Genomic DNA, 21,471 nt, shown 5'->3' with positions numbered 1-21,471 from the left:
TATGGGCATTAGATAGTGAAGAACCTGAGGATAACAGATGCACCAGAAGAAAAGGCTGAAACTATGAAAAGAAGCAATAAATTCATGTAGATGGAAAACATATGTAGCAGGTTAAAAGGGCTTAGTGAACACCAGGAACATGTAAAGGAGGCAAATACTAGATATAGTCTGGCAAAAGTATTGACTTGTCTACATAAAGAAAAACACAGTTCACAAGCATCCAGCAAGAAAATAGCAGGCTGCCTGTAGGAGCACCCACCTGACTGCCCCGGGACCCAGCAGACATAGCAGCGCCTCCCACTCCCGTGTCTGAGACAAAGCAAGCATTTGTGTCTACCATCTTGCCCACCTAAGTCCCATTTTTTGTTTGTATAGTTGGGATTTCAAATCAAAATACCTTTGGTTTTTGTACTTTACACCTTTCATTGTAAAAGCCACTTTGACATGTGTGTTCCTTGAATCCGTGGTTTATGACCGTAGTTTGTGATGGTCAAGACCAATCCAGGAAGAGGACCTGGGCCAAGAAGAGTGCCGATGGGAGCAGAACACTTGTCCAGAGTGCAGGTGAGCTGGGCACAGACCACACAGAAGGCTTTCCAAAGTGCATGTGGCACAGCCCAAAGCAATTGAGTCAGAATCCCTGAGGTGGGGCCTGGGAGGGTGCCCACTTGGTTCTCATGAGAAGTTCGGGTTGGGTGGGGACCCATTGACATTGACCCTACAGGCCCTGGCATGTGGCATCTGGACAGGCGACTGGAGAGGCAAACCTAGACATTATTCACGCTGCTGCTGACCACAGCCAGCCCACCACCTGGCCCTCCTCTGCAGGTCCCAGTCAGGGCTGCTCACTGTGCTGACAGTGGCCAGGCAGGTAACAGGAATGAGGGGCATGAGGGGTGTAAGCAATGTAGACATGAGTAAGCAGGAAGCTGGAGAGGGCAGTTTACAAAGGGGATTGCTGTGGACTCTCTGGGAATATGGCCTTATGTAGCTGGGTCACCTAATCCCTCCCCCACCCCCAATCCAGAAAGCTAGAGTTAATGTGCTATTTGCAGGTTTCAAGGACCCTGTGTGGGCCAGCCAAACTGGCACCCGGGCCACAATGGACTTGTAGGTTCTGTTTTGCAACACAGGCTCATATTTTTCAGGTCTGCAGAAATGGTCCATTCGCTTTACTCAAAGAAACCCTCTGTCTTCTCAGAAACAGCAGATAGAAACCTAGATGCTTCAAATGACTTTCATCCTTAATTTGTTAAGTTTTTAAAAATCCCGTCAGAACACCCTGAAATTGAATTGCTCCCTGTCAGTTCTGTTCACCCAGGCTCTGTGCAGATGGACAGTGAGCCGTGCTTGGGCACTCCACATGGCAGAGCACATGCCTCGAGTTTCCCCCTATGTGTCTGAAGAGAAGCAGACACACTCAGAGCCTGGTACCCTGACCTGTCGCTTCGGAATGACAGGGGAGGAGGGGACACTGGGACTCCTGCATGTTCAGTGGGACTAGAACATGAAGGGACCCAGACACCAGAGCTGGTTTTGCACCTCCTCTCTGCTAACCAAGATGGATGGTGAATTTACCATGTGCCAGGCATGGTGTTTCAGTTAAGCAGTAAGTCTTCCAGAGCTGCCTCTGCATGGGCGGATGATAAATAGATGAATCAGGCATTGATTCTTTCTTTTTTTTAAAAATATATTTTATTGATTTTTTACAGAGAGGAAGGGAGACAGATAGAGAGTTTAGAAACATTGATGAGAGAGAAACATCGATCAGCTGCCTCCTGCACACTCCCTACTGGGTATGTGCCCGCAACCAAGGTACATGCCCCTGACCAGAATCGAACCTGGGACCCTTGAGTCCGCAGGCTGATTCTCTATACTGAGCCAAGCCGGTCAGGGCCATCGGTTCTATTTCACATTCCTGAAACCAAGCCTCTGCACTACAAGGGCATTTGGATTTGCAGAATCCCTTCTTTCATTTGTCAACTATTTCTGAGAGCCACGTTTGTGCCAAGTCAGTGTGCTGGGCACTGAGAACAGACAGAGAGCCTGCCCTCAAACTGTGCTCTGGCTGGGACAGATGCGACATGTGTAGTGACAACTCCCGGTCAAGAAGGCAATGGGCAAAAGCAGTTCCTTCCTTCTAGGAGCTGCTGGTCACACTCAGCAAGATTCTCTAAAGATGCTCAAATGCCTCGCCAAAAAGCCATGTTAGCTCCAGAGAATAATACATGTCCCCCCACAGTAAGCTATGCTCTCAAGAAGGAGACCAGCAGAGGCTCCCCCAAAAGGAGGGATCTCAGAGGGGAACCAACAAAAGGAAGAGAAATACATGCCCAGGTGCTGATGTCACACTCGGGCACGGTGCACCTGCTATTAGTGGACACGGGGAAATCGCAGTCCCTGCAGCTCATCCTGCAGGGAAACTGGGTGTTTTCACTGCAGACTTTCTGCTGTGGCAGCTTCTATGGATAGAGTCCAGCTAGTAAGGGAGGTGGTGCCAGCTCCCTGGGGACACTCTCACTTACCCACCCCCCCTCATGCCACCAACCTAGACACATCCTCCAGTTCTCAACCTGAGCCCATAGAGAGAGCCTGCCCTCCTCTCTCCTGTCCCAGCTCCCTTACCCTTCCAAGTGTGCAAATGCATTTGTGGTTGTTTGCTGAAGTCCTGGCCCGCGGGCTGTGGGCTCCTGGGGGACAGGGACAGGGCATGCCTGTCTTGTTCATAGCCACCCAGGGCAGACTAGCTGAGGGCTTCCTGTCAAGTCCAGGAACTCCTGTGCTGAGGAGACCTCCCTGGTTTCCTGGAGGAACTGGCTGAGGCAGGGGAAGCTGAGGCCGCCGGGAGCCAGCACTTCCCACTGGCCTCCCTCCTGGATGGCTCCTCCACACTGGCCTTCCCTCCTCTGCTGACCATCTCAAATGAGAGGCTCCTAAACAGCCAGTAATTCCCCAAACTGCATATGTGACACTCAAAAAATACTGCCGGGGACTGTGAAAGAGCTGTGGGCAGTCAAAACCAAATCCAGACCCAAACCCAAACCCAAACCCAAACCATGGCCCCTGTTCTTGGTTCTACTCGTCCTAAATCCTTAAGACACCATCTGCCTCTATTCCAAGTTGGTTTTTCTTTAATAGATCCTATTTCAAATGTGTGTTCCCTTCTTATTGTAAAGAGAATCCCGAGGGATCATTTTTTCACGCTTAATACAGATCCAAACAGCTGCTTTGTTCCCAAATCACATGGCACATTTACTACCCCAAAGATCAAAACTGGCATTCATCAGTAAGTTCCTACAGAGCGAAAGCCTAGCGAACACGATTACTGTCTCCCCTAAAAGTAAGTGAAGATACCAGGAACCACGCATCTGCCCGGGGACGTGCTGGAGCCACACAGGGGAATTCACCCTCAGGATCTCGTCCCTCCAGCCACTTTACTCGGCTACAGTGTGTGGCTGAGCACTGTGCCTGTGGGACCAACTCTCAAAGAGAGAAATCAATACAAGGACATTATGCTGAGACTCAACTAAACTACACTTAATAGTTCCTTCATGACCCGTCAGTCTTCTCAGATGGCTACACTATAAGATGAGGCCACCAGTATTCATTATCACATTAACATATGATCCCAATATATGTAAGCATCAATATAGTAATATATTAGCCAACAGGGACATTGGTTTAGAGATAATGTGCCATAGGAAAAAATACATCCGTGACCAAGCCTATTATTTAACCTTTGCGATTCTCCCTCTTGTTCTTCATCTTCCTCAACATAGATTCCTGCTGACACCACAGTCAGTGGGGGTGTCTAGGGAGTGGAAAGAAGGCCAGTGTGAGTGGCAGAGCGCCAGGGCAGGGAGGGAATGCACCAGCTGAGGCAGGCAGGTAGGCAAGGGATGGAGCATGCCAGGCCTTGTAAGCTTAAACCACACATTTACATTTATTCCCGCACAAAGCGAACTGCCTAGAGCAGTGGTCGGCAAACTCATTAGTCAACAGAGCCAAATATCAACAGTACAACGAGTGAAATTTCTTTTGAGAGCCAAATTTTTAAAACTTAAACTTCTTCTAACGTCACTTCTTCGAAATAGACTCGCCCAGGCCGTGGTATTTTGTGGAAGAGCCACACTCAAGGGGCCAAAGAGCTGCATGTGGCTCGTGAGCCGCAGTTTGCCAACCACGGGCCTAGAGGGACTCAGGAAGTGAGTGTATGCAGTAATTCACATTTCGTAAAGATCACTCTGCCCAACTGATGGATGATGCCCTTGCCCTGACTGGATCACAAGGCCCTCGATGATGGGGATAGTGCACTCCCTTACTGCCCTCACCTCACACACTCACACAGGTTTCACACCACCAGTTCTCCAACTGTTATGTGCAGCAGAATCCCCTGGAAGCTCTTCCAAACCCAGCTTGCTGGACCCCCCACCTGCAGAGTTTCTGATTCAGAAGGTCTGGGTGGGGCCTAAGAATCTGCATTTCTAACAAGGTCCCACGTGGTGCTCACTTATCCAGAGACATAGAACCATGAACAGATTGATGAATTTCAGAGAGAAGGTGGGAGTGGGGGTGATGGTGCGGGGGGAGGGAGATATTAACCGGGGAACTTGTATGGGGAACTTGTATGCATATATGCATAGCCCATGGACACAGACAATAGCAAAGGCCTGGGAGGGGTGAGTGCAGGGAGGAGGGGGTCAATGGGAAATAAAAAAAGAAAAAACAAAGGGGACATCTGTAATACTTTCAACAATAAAGATAAATTTAAAAAGAAAGAAAGAAAACTCCATAAGTTAAAAAAAACACAGACAAATCTGTTTGCTGAATAAGTAAATCGGTCAATGAAGGGACATGAAAGTGTTTTCTCCAACAAAACAATAGACACTATCAGTGGTTTGAGTTTGACCTACTATAGCAATCATTGACTCTAATTTCCCTTTTTCTTTTCTTAAATGAGTCCTTCACCAGGTGACAAGGGGACTATGCTGCAGGCAGACGTACTCCGAGGGGAAATAGATGGTGATTACACAGGATGAGACTCTTCAGACACTGCATCGCCAAGTTTAATTATAAATCAGATATCATGAAAAGATTTTTTTGTTTGGATGGTAATTTCTGTAGGCAGTAATCGCCTGCCTCAGTCCAGAAAGGATGTGAGATGGGGAGGAATCACTGGTGCTGTTCCAAACCGAAAACGAAAAGTGCTTTGCCTGGAATTCATGACCAAGCCCACCATGGCCCATCCTGCCAGGGTCAAAGTGCACAGTGTTGGTGAGCACACCTGCTCTAAGAAGAAGTGTCCTGTAACGTTGCGACAACTGTGGGTGGTGCAGGTGGATACTGGGCATATCGGGGGAACACTTTGTAAAGACTATGATTGTCTAACCACTCTTCTGTACACCTGAAACCAATGCAAAATAATACAGAAAGCAAACTGTAATGGAAAAATAAACAAAAATAAATAAATAAAAGACATTGGGAAAAAAAAAAAAAAAAGAAGAGGTTGTTTAAACTCTCCTTCTTGAAGGAACCCTCAGTTTAGATGTTTATTATGCCAAAGCAGAAATGTTACTGATGGATATAAAGTAAACAGAGACTCAGAACCGGCAGAGGAAGAAAATGCTTCAGACCGAGGAGAGACCACACTGCAAGCAGCAGCCGGACTCTGAGAGCTCCCCCTGCCCGCCACAGTGAGGCTGTGGTTGCCACATGCAAATGCCCATCCACCCAGAAATGACGATTGCGGCCCCACCAACAATGGGCAGTCCAAACTTAGGGATGGCTGGGGGATGGGGTGGTCCTTAGGAAGCCCACTTGCCTGAGGCCTACAAGGTCATAGGTTCATATTCTGCTTAGGGAAAAAGCTGGTTAGACATACCCCAGAATTATGCAGGGCTATAATTAAACACTGAGGCGTGGTCCTAAACAAAATCTCATCTACTCAGTAGTTATTCAGGATCTCATGGTCTAGGACAGTGGTCGGCAAACTCATTAGTCAACAGAGCCAAATATCAACAGTACAACGATTGAAATTTCTTTTGAGAGCCAAAAACCGACTTCTGAGCATGGGCCACGAAGTTTCAATCACACTGTACATGCGCGCCTGCACGTGGTATTTTGTGGAAGAGCCACACTCAAGGGGACAAAGAGCCACATGTGGCTCGCGAACCGCAGTTTGCGGACCACTGCTCTAGGAAGTTGACCTGGGAGGGGGGATTCAAAACATCAAAAGCCAGCGAACCAAAACAAGAAAGACCATTGAAAACCATAGATGTTAAAGAGCAAATAACAAATATAATAGTCATGAAGCAGGAACCAATGAATGAACCACAAAGCAAGACACAAACAGCATAAGGCCCATGTGACAATTTACCTCATGTGGATGAGGAACCTGGATTCTTGTTCTATGCTGGTGGGAATCATGGAACAGTCTTTAATTAAATACAAAAATAGCAATCCCTACACTCCAGGAAAAACTGCAGTGCGTGTGAGCCCCCGAATCCAAGGTCAGAGGCAGATTCTCTCCGAAAGCCCATTCCCCACAGCATTTGCAGTTACCCACCTCCAAAAGGGTACAAGTAAACACTGGACCTGCTCTGGCGTTACACTGCCATGGCTCCTCCCGCTGGCTCCCTCCTCTTCTTCTTTAAGACAGGTTAAGGTGGATCTCTTGAAGGAACTGGGGGCTCCCACTCTAGGCAAAGGTTGGACAGGTGATCAATGTACAGCATGAGATTTGACTGTGCCTCCGTGCCTCCAACAGAGCTGGATCATCTGGGGCAATGAAAATTATAAGCAACAAGAGAGTGGTATTAACAGCAAGGGTAGGGAAGCCCACGCAGCACACACCATGATGCCCTACGACACCCAGCGACCATGCCTCTCCTAATTCAGTCATTCCAAACATACTCATCAAGCACTGTGCCAGGCTCCGGGGATATAGGAGTGACAGATATAAACACAAGCCCAGTCCTCATAGAGCTCATGGGCCGTTTTGAACAAGGAGACAAGCAATTATAGGACAAAGGAACTTAGAGGGAGTATAAAGCAAGGGCAGTCAACCCAGACTGGTGGTCAGTGATCATGGAAGGCTTCCTGGAAGAAGTGACATTTAACACGGAACCCAGAGGACCCATTTAGTTAGCCAGACAAGTCTGGGGTGTGTTCAAGAGTCTGAGAACATGCAAGAATCTGAGATGAGAAAGCATAGCTGGTGTGAGGGGCTGAAAGCCCTTTGTTCTCAGCCATTCTCCAGCCTGTAACCCTCCACCCAACCAGAGCACCAGGTCTGGGGTCTGCAGCTCTCATCACAGGCTGCTCCTCCAATCCCCATAATCCAGTCGTGTTTCGACCTCTTCAGTTGGGATCTCAGGAAAGGAAAGAGCTTGGAAAATAGTTTGTTCTATAAGAAGATGGAAAAGCAACCACAATGAGGAGTTGAACACTACACAATGGACCCTGCCATGTGCTTTCTGCACACCAGCTTGGCGGGTAAGTGACCTGCCATGCTCGTTCCAGGCAGTCAGAACAAGACCCTGGACTGCACTTCGGCTTCTTCCCTTCGGCTCTCACTTTGCCCCTCCCTTTCCTCCAAGTCCCCAGGAAATCGGAGAGGGAACATTTGGCCGCTCTTCCCTCTGGTGTGTTTAAGGCCACCACACACACAGGATACCTCCCCTGTGCCTGATGCCACGAAGGAAACCCAGAAAGCTGATGAAGCCAATCTTGTCAGGGGCCTCCATGCAGGAGGACACAGCGAAATAAACAAAAAACCCGTGAAAGTCCCAGATCTTGAGTGTTGCCCGGGGTTCTAGCTGCCTTTGCATGAAAGAGACCACGGAAGGGGATGGAAGGACATGGCAATAAGTATGCTGTCATTTTACCAAAATGCACAGTCCAAAGTAGCTTCCCTTTACATTTTCACATTATCATATCATTCAAGTCCTGCAAACACAGAGAGAAACAAAACCCTCACTTCTAAAACGCGAAGCATGCAGCTATTTTTCAGACAAAGAAAGGATGTCTTTTTTAACCGATGACAACACAAATTTGTTTAGGTTTTCCCTCCACTAAGCAAGTAAGCAATTAGGTTTTTTCCAATAAAAATATCCCCATGCATGTGCAAACACCAGAGGCAATCATATAATTACCCTGCCCAATCAGATTCAATTGCTGACAGTTGAGTTCCCACTGCTCATTAACTCCAGATCACAATGGGGTCTTTACGGAAGCCCTTTCCCGTCTCTTTACAAAGGTCCCTGTGATGCTGTGAGCAGTCCCAGCACTACCTCATGTAGGATAATCATCCCAAAATGGCCAGGGCCAAGGCCAGCCTACTCTGACTTCCCTCTGAAAAAATAAAAAGAGAAACTCGAAGAAAGACTGGCTCAAACACCCTGGCTTCATTTGGGGATCCCACTTCTAAATATAATAGTAACCTTTCACCCCACACTTTAAGTGCCGTAATTATATAATTAAAACCAATTATGTCATTTAACAGAGACTTTTTCAAGATCCACAGCAAGCCAATTACCTCACTCATTGACCTCAGAAGATTTCCCTCACTGACCTGCAACAATGAGGATTGGGATAAATTTAGACCCCGGCTTCCGAAGTGACAGCCATGGACCAGCTGGGTGGGTTGTAGCTGGTCTAGATTCTTCTGGATTCTAAAAGCTGAACTGATTGCATTGGCATCTAAAACAACTACTTGTATGCACTTGATTTTCAGAACCACCCTAATAGCATTACTACTTCCATGATGCAAATTATAAAAAGCAGGCAGGGAGAGAGTTGTGGGGTTATCTCAAACTATGCAACCAGTTCAAGGCAAAGCCAGGCATTAAGGACAAAGTCAGAGCAAGGACTTGAGTCTTCCACTGCAGAATCCAAAGCCTTTTAATAGCAAGTAGTGTGTGTGGGGGTGGGGGGGTGGGGAGGTGGGAAGGGGGGTGTCTGTGGGGTATGTGTTTATTGTCCTGGGCATCCATTCCTCCTATTTTGATGATCACACCCCAATTTTTCTTTAAGGAAACACATCTGCCCCACTTCCAGCACACATGGGTCACAAGAGGCTCAGGGGTGTCACCTCAACCTCAGCTAGTCAGCTCCTAGCATCCCCCTGGCCATAGCATTGGTCAGGAATGAACAACTGACCCAATCAACACCAATGAGAGACACTGTGACTTTGCTGAGAATCCTGGGAAAGAGTCTCCCTCTTCCTCAGGGGGCTTGTATGTGAGAGGAGGTGAGACTGGCTGGTTGAGCAGCCATAGAGTGAGGGGGAATGGAGCCAAGAGACGCAAAGAGAAACTGGTTCCAGGAAACTCCCTGAATCCCTTCGTGTGGACAGCAGCAAGCAGCATTTAGAGCATGGGCAGCATATAGAGCACCACCACCTATAGCTCCATTACAGGGACGGAATTAATTGACCAGGCTCTGAGTCCTGCCTCCGGCTCACCACACAGTCCTATTTCTGAGTTATTTAAAGAACATACCATTTTATGGGCAAGAGGAAGCACTTTAATCTGCAAAATGATTTTTATCACAAACTAAACATCCTTGTAATTTTTTGGTCCTCTCTTTGGTCAAAGTTGTCTCTCCTTGGAGCTGAGACAGCTGTTGGTGCGGAGAAGGCCTGCCTCGACCTTGCACTTTGCCCTGCTCAGTGGTACTCTTCTCCTCTCCAATTCCTGGATCCATAAAGACACCAGGGTGTGTGTACTCATCAAAATGGAGCACTTTCTTTCTTTATTCCCAGGCCTTGAGGAAAAAGAAGAAAAGAACAAGAATTCCTCTAACGCAGGATTTGCAACCTTGGCTCTACTGAAGTTGGTCGTTGGAACTGCCTTATAGGATGGGCAGTAGAGTCCTCTGGCCTCTACACACCAGAGGCCAGTAGCACCCTTCTCCCCGAGTTGGGACAACTAGAAATGTCTCTCACATTGTCAGATGTCGAGGAGTCTGGCCCAGATCACCTCTGGTTGAGACCCACTGCTTTAATAGAACATTTGAGGTCTGTATTGGATTTGCCTTGCAGCATCTATGAAAATATAAGTCCCTGTAGTGCTGTGGTGCCTTCTACTTAAAGTGTGAGGAGTGAGGGAACCACATCCTCACTAGAACTTTACAAGAGCATGTAGGGTACCCACGGAGGAGCGCTGAAGGAACAGGAGCTTCCACTATGGCAGCACTGCTTTCCATGGGGTCTCTGAAGCCACATAAGACATAGTTACCCCTTAAGGACCAGGGTAGGGGGAAGCTGTACCAATAGAAATACTTTTGCCTAAAGACCAGAAAGTGGAAAAGGAGAAAGTTAGAAATGAAGAACAGGCATTGATAGTGAGAGAATTCCAAAGTGGGCATTTGAATTCTCATTTCCACAGGAAAGACAATGAAACCTTAAGACTGTTGCTGGGTTTCCTGGATTCAGGTTCACCCAAGAGTGGAAGAGGCTGGAGTCAAACAGAAACGACCCTCCAGCAAAGACCTAAAACTCACTCCGCAGAGAAAAATCCCAAAATGGTAAGGCCTCACTTATTTGGACAAATGTGGGTAAAGACACTTAAAATAAGCAAAATTTAAGGATTTATAGATATTGCTCCAAAGAAAGGCATTTACTTTCTTTGCAGGGCTCCTTCCTTTGAGAAGTTAAGATAGAATTCACTTAATTAGCATATGCATTGGCTAGCCTTCAGGAAGGCCTTTGAATTGGTTTGTCCTTTCCAATGAGCTAATTAGTTATATCCTCACCCAAGAAGCACCCAGGAACTCCACAGGGCACTCGGATGAGGCTCTGATTCAAGGCACAGACTTTTGCACTCCCCCTACCCACCCCCAGTACTGATTTCTGATCAAGTCTGTCTGAAGAATCAGGTTGGTTTGTGTGTGAAGACTGGTGTTCGGTGGGGCTTCACTGGAAAATGTTTGGGTTCTAGCAATTCCCCTCACCAGAAGTTCCAATGCCCTGGGGTTGGAAATGTGAATTAGGGAAGTTAAGATGATTAGAGTTAGGTCAGCACAGCTTCCTCAATTCCCAGGCAGCTCCCCCTCCAGCCAGCTGGCACCCTGTTCTGGCTGGCCCATCCTCTGGCCCTGCGTTCTCCAACCACTCTCACTTCTCTCCTGCAACCAGTGAAATCTGGCTGCTAGGGTGTGACTATGTCTCAAATGGAGAAAGAACAAGAACAAAGGAGTCTCTGAGGAGACTTGGCCCTCTTCCCATTGTTATTTCAGGCTTATTAATTTTTGTTTTGGTGAAGAGGTAATGTTTAAAACAAACAATAACAGAAAAATGGAAGTATCCATCTGGAGGCTCTGTAGAGGTCAACAGGGACTCTTACAAGCTGAATAATAAGCTGTTCTTTGTAGAATTTAATAAGTAAACCTGGAGGAGCTAGTCCTCAACTCTTGATACATACAGAATGAATTTCTCAGGGCATCTTCCTATGGCTAAGCATCCACAGCCCACCCCACTCTACTGGTTACTCATTCCGTGATAAAAGAGAAGAGCAGCCCCTTTCCAGTCCAGCTAGCACTAAAGCCACAGGATGGGTTCAGGGTGTTTTGATGGAAGTGCCTCCTGCCTGAGTCTACCCACTACCCACTACCCACTTACTTTTTATTCTGAGTTGCAGACTAATTTGAGGATATGATAAAAACCATAAATCCACTCCTCAGAATAAAGCATGAAAGTGCCTAGATCAAATATTTTGTTTGTACCAAAGACATTAGTCAGGACAGGAACATAGGTATGCTTGAGCAGACATGTGCCATTATTTCCTAACAAACAAACAAACAAATAAACAAACAAAATAACCCAAGGCTCTATATACAGCTTAAGACAAGTGCTGCCCTCCCCATGTCCTTCTCAACATGAAATGTAAGAGAGGCAGTCAGTCTCATTAGGGTAGCAGGTGTCCCCACAGGTCACCCTCATAGTCAGTGACTGACCAAGATCACCAAGAGCAGCAACTCCTTGCTGTAGCAGGGGTGGGCCTTCCTCCAAAGGTCCAGCAGAGGATTGTCACAGTGCTGGAATCCGGGTGCCCTAGGAGGTGGCATCTAGAGATGAGCTTCAGGAGATCTAGAAGGTTTGTGTATGATTTGACCTAGGTACTTTCATGCTTTATTCTGAGGAGTGGATTTATGGTTTTTATCACATCCTCAAATTAGTCTGCAAATCAGAATAAAGAAGTAAGCAATTGTTGTTATAAAGCTATCCCTTAATATTTTAAAAACAATTTTCTTAAATATAATTAACACATAATTAAGTTCATTCATTTTTCTGGGTAAACTTCAATCTTGAGTAAATTGATAGAATTGTGCAACCATCACCACAAACCAATTTTAGAACAGGTCTATCACCTCTGATCCTGTGCTTGTTTAGAGTAAATATCCCTTAATTTTTGCAATAAAAGTTCCACAGTTGAAAGAATACTCTGCATATCTGCAGAGCTGATCCACTTCCCCTTCTCAAGAGCTGTACTAAAAAATTACTGGTTCTTGATCTGAAATTCAAGTCTAACTAGGTGTGCTGTATTTTTATTTGTGAAATCTGGCAACCCTAATCAAAGACCAAAGCAAAATTAAGCAAGTAAGTCAGTATTTGTATCTAAAAATAAATGCACTTTTTGGGAGCACTGTAAGTAGACATGCGTAATTGTATTGACTTTAAGCTTTCTGGGTTCAAGGATGGCTAGAACCTAGTTCCAGTTAGAGTTTAGATTGAGAACTAAAGCTGCAGAAACAACCTGAAGAATTCTGGGCCTGACTGCTGTTTCACAGCAAGCCTAGGCCTTGGGTCCTCATTAGGTTACATGCTGCATTTGCCTTGAAAGGCTAAGAAAGTGAATGTACTTGTTAAACTTGTTAACCTAATCAGAACTTTAGGGGCACAAATTATAAGGAAATCATTTTTAACCCTTTGAAGGCTCACAAACACCTTTGACAAAATAGGATAAAAGTTACGAACTTTCTCCATTGAAAAATGCATGTATACACATTCTCAACATTTTGCATAGAATGTTTTTGTGGGTTTTTTTTGGGGGGGGGCGTGTAAAAAATTCGGTGACATTGGAAGGGTCTAAGAACTCCACAAGGGCCTGGGCAAGTTGACTAAAGCCATCCCTAATTTTATGCCTTGCTTTTCTTTTCCCTCCATCTGAGTGGGAAGGGAGGGGTCAGGGCGATGGGAAAGGAACTGGGGAATGCAAGGACACTCAGACCTCAGGGGTGAGAACTATAGCAACTCATGGAACGCCACAGGCTCGAGGTTCATCGTCTGTAAAATGAACGGATCAATGTACATCGTCTGTAAAATGAACAGATCAACCAAGTCTGTTTTCACAGGTTATGACGCTCACACGGATCTAACTGGCAGGGATCCGAGAAGGGCACTTTCAGATCCTGGAGCACTGCAGGAGGTTTTGTATCAAAATCAGTTTCAAACCCACTGGATTATACAATCCCCAAAGTCATCAAGATTCTAAGTCATCAGATTATCTGACTGCAGACTCTACAGAACAGAGGTCAGGAGACAGCTGGGGAGGAGCTGGGGGTTCTTCTTGGAGCCCAAGGGGAAAGGCATTTATTTGGCAGGGACAGTGCGAAGGACAGCCTGGTCCTTACCTCTCTGCAATTCTGCACCGTGTCTTTCCTCCTTTGTGCTGCTCTCCCTTCCTTCATGTGGAAAACGCAAACACTGCACAGTTTTCCTTTGGCAAAATAATAATTTTTCTCCAATTCCATGAACTTAATGTAATTAATATCCTATTGGGTAATAATGATACCCAATGATCTCTTATAGCATTATATTATAGCACACCAACTACAATAGTACTCCAAATGGATAAAGGACATGGATGCCCAGCTCTGTGCTTTAGAAATAGTACCCTTTTTTGGTGCCTTGAAGCACTTACCAAGTAGGTCCCAGGAGTATCATGCCCATTTTTTCAGAAGAGAAAACTGAGGGGGAAAAGTTAAGTGACTTATACAACTCACCCAGCTAGCCAACGACAAAAAGGGATTTCAAGTCCTAATGTCTACACTCACGGCCACTCAACTATGTTGAAGAGATTATTTATGCAACTATGCCTTTAAAAAGACAAGGTTTTATTCATTTATTTTCTCCCAAAAACAAATAATCTACCACTTTAAGCAGATCTACCATGTGCATATTTATCACCTCAAAGAAAAAGATATTATTGAAGTTTGGTCTTTTTATCTTATCCACCCTTGGTCCTTGAAACAGCACAAGAAATGTGTACAGGCTGTTATTATTTGTTGTCACAAGACAGTAGTGACACGCTGGGAAAAGCACGCTGGGAATTAATGCTCAGGACTCTGCGTTAAGACTTTTCTTTTTTTAAACAGAGCTTGTTAAGTCACAGACAAAGTTGACAAATTTCATGGCTTAGTCATGGCTAACCTATCAGATTTCACGGTTTGACGGAGATTAACAAGAAAATCATATTAGAGTTACAACTATTAGTAGATTCCTAGATATTTGGTAAGGAAACTCCAAGCTCTCCAAACTCCATTGCCCACTGCACACCACGGTCATCTTTCCTCCCCCCCCCCGCCCCCCCCCCCCCCCGAAAAGCTCCGGTGAATCCAGGGAGAGCAAGTGAGGCCCTCTAGTGCCCTCAGCCCCCTCCTGGCTCCCTCAGCGGTGAGCCAGTGCCTGAGGGGCTCCAGGGACAGGTCTAGCCTCCCTGGAATAAAACAAGGTTTAGCACTTATGACTCAATCCCTAAGTGTGCTGGGAGAAAAACTCACACGCACCCTGTTTGTCCATAGCACAGGCAGCGTGCCCTACCATCGCATGCACTACGGAGAGGAATGAATGATCACAGTTGTTGAAACTAAGATATTTTAGGTAAAAATTAAGTCTTCAGTTGTTCGGGAGGAGGCAGTTCAGCAGAGGCCTTGTTAAAAGGAGTGGCATGCAAGCCGACTTCAAAAAGCCTGCTGCCTGCCCAGCCATTTGGCCGGAGGGCTCTGCATATCCTCTTTCAGGTAGGAGCCCCACTAGCCTGTCAACTTTGCATAAAAGACAGCCAATTTGTCAGCCATTTGCTTTAATTCTCTTTCCCAGTCTCCCTCATGATAAACTCCCCATTCCTTCTGGTCTTCAATATCATATATCTGACTGGAGGATGGAAATTCACTGGCGGCTGGGACCGGTTTCCTCCCCCGGCGACCCTCCTGGGTCTTATAGGATGTCCTTAATCAGAACCACATTCCTGGGCTAGAGGAAGTTCTTGCACAGACACTATGGAAAATTAGTTTCAGAACCTGGAGGTCAGATTGGGAATAAAAGCTGCAGTTATCTATTGTGTTTTCTTTAGTTGAGACAATTAAGGCGGGTGCCTAATGCGCAGGGAAACAAAGACCCGGGAAGTAGCAGCTCCTTAGGAAGGCGCTGCATGGACTGCGGAGCCCTTACAGGCAGCTGTGGAAACAGAGAGACTCCCGCTCTGGGCATTCTGGACTGGAGCAAGGATTTTCTCATTTACCCAGATAGGCTTTTATAGCTCAGCAGCACCCTAGGTTGGTGAAATAAAAGTAACTTACGGTATGACAAGTTTAGTCTAAAAATACAGTGTGTGTGTGTACACATATATACAAATCTCTCTATATTGTAATACATATGTGTGTTAGATAAAAAAGCATATTTAATCATAATAACAGTAATAACAGCTACCATTTATGATGTTCTTATGTGACAGGCACTGTCCTGAACACTTTTCATGTGCTATTTCATTGATGCTCTCAACAAACTAGCATGGCAAGGACTATTTCTATTTTACTGATGAAAAACCCTTTCAATTAGCCACAAAGTTAACCATCGAGCCATCGTTTGAACCCTGAGCCGGGGTTTGGAACCACTGGGACACACTGAGCCCTGGGCCTTCTCAGCAGTTCCAAGGTGTCTCTGAGAAGAAATACAAATTTCCTGGTGGGTGGGGATGAGCGGTACATGACTTCACTAACACGCGGGTGTGAAAGAGCTCTGCCTCCAAGGCTGGGGGAGGGGGGGTGAGAAAAGCAAGACCTTGTTGCAGAAACCAAAGACCCACTTCCTTCCCAGCTCTGCCCAGGACTAGCCTGCCTGGGGACACTAAGAACCAGAAGGGCCAGGGCTTAGTGGAAATCTGTCTCCCAGCCAATTTCAAAAGGACAGCCTGCCCTTCTCATGAATGGAATTGCCCTGGAGATTTGAGGCAAGAAACATTTCCAGTGTGCCTCTACCTTAACTAACACCATGGGGGCAGCGGACAATTACAAAAGGAATGAACTTTTTCATCAAAAGCCCTTCCATAAAACCATTTCCCAGGAAATGTAACACAGCATGGAGCTAGCCGACTGCAATTTTCCACCAACAATGAGCATCGTGGGGCACAGGTACTATATTTAAACGATTTTCCTCCAGCTTTTTGGCAAGACTCCCTCTCAAGGAGACTCAGGGTTGGGCTGAGGTCTCCTTCCCCTCTAGCCAGCAGGATTGGAATGTTTAATACAGCCCTGTGTCTTCAACACCCATGTGTAAAACGCCAATAAACAAGCCGGCAAAGACCTGCAGGCCTAATTGCCTTTTAACTCCACCAAGATGATAAACTCCCAGAGCAAGGAAGGAAAGACTCCCAGGGATTTAACAAGTTTATCTGCCTGCCACTTGAACATTTTCTGTCTGCCTACACTTCAGTGAATTCGCCAATAAAAGGATAAAAGGGCCCCGAACCTCAGACCCCTCAATGGCCCAAAAGCCCCAGATTCAAAACGTATGGCCAGCAAAAACCAACCCAATAACCAAACCCTGTTCCACGTGTTTGTGAGATCTGGAGCGGGGAGAGTGGGGCCGCTTGCCCGTTTCTAGCACCCGCCATTTCCTGTTTATTGACCACGGCCTACAAATCTTCACCGACAATAAAGAAAACTGTTCTCACAAGGAAACTGGGAAAAGCAAGTCATCCAGAAACCTCTAAAATTCAGGTCAGGGGACTGTACCAACCAGAGAGAAGCCATATGGGTCCCGGTGGTGAGGAGTGGAATGTGATCATTGATGTGATGAGCATCAAGTTCACGTGGGAGGGACATTTTTCATCTTTCCCTCCCTGAACTGCCATTCAGGGTCAGCATTCTAGTTGCTTTTGTTGCTCTGCACCCTACCACCCAGAAGAGCAATCCTGAGAACTCTGTACCAATTGGAATTAAACTGGAAAAGCAAAGTAAAACAAAACCAAAAGACTTGGGGGTGCACAGCAAGATGGTGCCATTCAAGACATAGACATGGGGTGAATGGGCATAACCTCTCTGGGGCTACTTCAGGATATTTATCAGTATAAATGTGCACCTTCCTTTGTGGGAATTTATTCTAAAGAAAGTATAGGATAAGTGCATAATGGTAAAGCCCCAGGAGCTACAGCATTCTAACAGGAAACATTTTAAAAGAACTAAATGCTCATCACTAAAGACTGGTTAAGTAACACAAAACTGCTAGGCTCTGCAGTTACAAAAATGATATTGTGGGTATATATCAATTAGTGTGGAAAGGTGTCCAACATACAATGTTAAGTTCAAAAAGCAAGTTTTAAAGGCATTTATAATATGGCATCACTTTTTTAAAGAGCCTAGATATAGGTAAAAGATTAGAAAGACACATAAGCTCGTCAAAATCTCAGTATTTCTAGATGTGGAATTCTACAAAGACATTGTGGTATTTAAAATTTTTAGTAATAAAAATGTATTTCCTTTAAAATCAATGAGAGCACTAAAGCTAAAATATAAACCCTCTCATCATCATCACCACCACCATCACCACTACCGCCACCACCACTACCACCACCACCACCACCATCATCACCACTCTCTTGATCAACTGGAAGAGAATCACAATTCAAATAACTTATGTAAAGAAAGATCCAGCTTTCCTTTGTCAAAGAAGATTAAGAGATTTGATCTTGATTTACTGGCACATATAATTGTTGTTTAAGTGTATTGTCCAATGAGTTGAGAATGAATGGTAAAACTATAAGTGGGCTCAAAATTCCAAAGGGTGTATTTCCCAAGGTGGCCCAGGCTTCTCTCTTTCCTCAAATCAGGATACAAATGCTGAGAGCTCCTCTATTAAGCCGACCTGTTCCACTTAATAAAACAAGAGCAGCCCTAGAGTAGGGTGCTTGCCAAATGAAAAATCTGAAGCACTATTTTTCTATTAAAATCTCATCCATGTTTTTCCTATTGGAACCTGGAAACTGGACAAATTCTGAAGGAATCCAAAGGAATTTCTTTAGAAAGGAATTCTGTTAACACCAAAAGCTCCCCAAGCACTACACAAAGCAAATGCTAGATTGCATTATGCTGAGATGTAAAAGCAGGGATTCAAACCCAAAATGACCCCAGAAGGCAGAATGTGTCCTTCGCACAGGCTTAGTGTGTATCGGGGCTTATGCGTCTGTACACTGATCCCCGTGCATTTCTGCATCTCCCTGCTTCATAATTTCATAATCAGTTCCAGATTTTTTATTTCTCTCACAGTGTAAGGCACGGAATTCTGGATTGGGGAGATGCAAGGTTTAAGGGTATGGAAGTACAGTGGAAAGTATGATAAAAATAAAACCAAAACTGAAGTTTTGTTTTGTATCCACTGAGAAATAACAAATTGAATGCACACCTCGGGACCCATTAGAAACTGTCAGAACACTGGATACATATTAGAACATGGACACATGTGCAAGCATTTCATGTGTAAAACTGTTAGAACATGGACTCATGTGCAAATATTAGATCATGGACACATATGTAAAAATTTCATGTGTATAACACAGCCTTTTTGGGGGAGTCCTTACCAATGAATGGAGCTATGGGAAGCTAAAAGCCTGGCCATACATCAATGATAGGTCCAACTGCCAAAGCACTATAATGCTTCTCTCAAAATTCAGAACTCCGTCCCTGATAAAGAGTATGAGGTCAGGTTAATCCACGGTAAATTCATCTCTCCAGTTCAAAGACACTGGCCTCTCTATGGGTTTCAATCGGAGGTTTCTTTGAAGGATTGTTCTCAAATTCATTAAAGAAATTTCACTGACTTCACAGACTTTGCCATTAAATAGATAACCTGAGCTCTTCATTGCCCTGCAAAATGACTGTTCACCTTTGAAGCTCTGCAAATTGGGATTAAGCTGGCTGCTTGCCTTTTACCCGGAAGATGACTCCACGCCATGGATTCTTGAGCCCTGTGCAATCACCTGGTTGATCAATGATATCAAATGTATCGCTTTAATGTGTCTCTTTCAAAATGCACACCCTTTCGTGGGTTGGCTTTGTTATAATTGCTGCTTTGGATGTAGTACTACTGCTTGATACTAATGCCCTCCCGCAGTAAAAATCTTCACAGAACTGTATCATGTTTTAAAAACCCAAGTCTAATTTTCAAGTATGTGGAATTATTCGATGCATCAGCTCCCTATTCAAAGGCCCAGAGGCTGAGGCATCTCCTCAGACCCTGGCCGGCTCTTTGGAACAGCATTTACTTGCTTTTCCCAATGACTCTGCACATTCCAGAGAGGGCTCGGTATAAACAAATACCCCAGCCTTCAGCTTTCACCATCTAACCCCACCGCCTGCTTCCTGCGCATCCCATAATCTAAAACATCTCCTCTTCACAGGTATATGGTCTTGGATTTGTCACGGTGAACGGGAGACTTTACAAGACCAATAAAATGACAGCTGCGCGGGGGGACGAGGTGGCTTTTACCGGCTCTGAAACACCACTGCCTTTAACTCCCAGGGATCAGGAACTTGAAAGCACTCGGATTCACTTAGCTCTGTGTTTGTCATAAATTTCCCCCAACTTGCAGCCCTATCTTAAATCCCCAAGCTTCTCCTATGCAAACTTAACTGATGGAAGATGTGATTATGCCTTCTCAGGCCGTAAATTCTAATATTTGCAACATAACTGTTGTCATTTAGGTCAATTAAGATGCTTTTACTGGCTCTAAACAACTACCTATGGGTCCTGCCCAATACCCTGACAGTGGTTTATGACCCCAGAGTGATTGTATCTCATAGGGATTTGAAAGATGTCTGCATGGAAATGGTCAAGAGGCGCTTGAAGTATTTGCCCCATATTACAGTCAACCCATGCCCATTTCCAATCCATGTATACCTGGAAGCTCAGAGACCTTCCTTAGCCATGAAAAAACACTGTCGGATCTAAGATTCCCCTTACAGTTGGTTTCTTTGATCACCTTTACTCTCTCAGCGACCTGGGAGGGGAGATACCGCCTGAGACACTCCGTGATAAAATTCCCCAGGGATGGGCTGGCCAAACCCAGCTGGGAAGCACCAGGCTTTCGCACGTACACATTATACCCCTAAGGACAAGGGGCTTACTTTCACCTGGGGCAGACCGCTTCCTCGTGACAGGCAGAACAGGCTGACAGCAAAGAAAGAATGGAATATATTTGGGGATTCCAAATAGACAGGTTGCAGCGTCTTTTCCCTGGAGGAATATCACTTATTTACCACCATCTTCCTCAAGCTGTTTCTTCTTTCAACAAGGCCCCTGGACCCCCTCTACATCCCAGGCACTGTGCTAGGTGGGGATGCAGAGATCCAGGAATTCCCAGGCTAGCTGTAGACACAGAGGCACGTGAATAACTAAAACACAAAGTGCTCACAGACATAAGAAAGTTCTTTACAGCCGATTCTGAAAGCACTGAGAAGTGGCATGTCCACATTTGCATTGGAGGGAGGTGGTCAGGGAAGGTTCCTTGGGAAAAAGGATTCCTAGCCTGAAGCTTAGAAAACGCATGAGCCCTGCCGGTGTGGCTCAGTGGATGAGCGTCAACCTATGAACCAGAAGGTCATGATTCGATTCCCAGTCAGGGCACATGCCAGGTTGTGGGCTCCATCCCCAGTAGGGGGTGTATAGGAGGCAGCCAATCGATGATTCTCTCTCCCTCTCCCTTCCTCTCTGATATAAATAAAAAATATATTTTAAAAAAAGATATCAGTTGGTTTTGTGAAAAGGGTGCCATTATACCAGGTCTCCTTTGAACAGGAAAGGTAATAGCTTATGGAGCATGAATGCAAAGCCCTACCAGGTCTAGCCCTGGCTCTCCTTTCCAGCCTCAGCTCACCACGGCACATCATGTATGCGAGGCCCCGGAACACCCGCCTGCTTGCATTCGCACCCATTCGTGCCTTTCCCAAACCCATGCTTTGCTCTTGTTCTCCTTGCTGGCAATGCTCTTCTCCTCCAATGGAGCCAGATGTCTCCTGCATTCCCACCCAAATATGTTTGCTCCATACCTCTAGTAGCAGCTAGCATCGAAAATCCTCCAGTCTAACTTGACTGACATAACTCTTTGAACCTCCGGTCACACCTCCCTTGGTAGAGGACACTTTGCTTTTGCTTACTATTTGCAGAAGCCAGGTAAAATATCCCAAATTCTACCCGGC

General features: G+C 45.6%; 1 protein-coding gene across 11 annotated transcripts in view; it reads right to left on the bottom strand.

Annotated features, from left to right (window-relative positions):
• ERC2 (ELKS/RAB6-interacting/CAST family member 2) overlaps positions 1 to 21,471 on the bottom strand; it is a 909,167-nt gene that overhangs the window by 90,827 nt on the left and 796,869 nt on the right. The window contains exon 20 of one of the 11 annotated variants that reach the window (XR_013960983.1): positions 6,566 to 6,777. The exons of 9 other annotated variants lie outside the window; for them this stretch is intronic. The gene's annotated coding sequence lies outside the window, so the exon portion shown is untranslated. The remainder of the gene's footprint in view (positions 1 to 6,565; positions 6,778 to 21,471) is intronic. One more of the 11 variants, XR_013960984.1, reaches the window with a different exon arrangement.

Source organism: Plecotus auritus (genome assembly GCF_963455305.1).
Source record: "Plecotus auritus genome assembly, chromosome: 6".
NCBI classification, from domain to species: domain Eukaryota; kingdom Metazoa; phylum Chordata; class Mammalia; order Chiroptera; family Vespertilionidae; genus Plecotus; species Plecotus auritus.
Note: the sequence above shows the minus strand (reverse complement) of the source record. Positions and strands in the feature narration are given on the sequence as shown.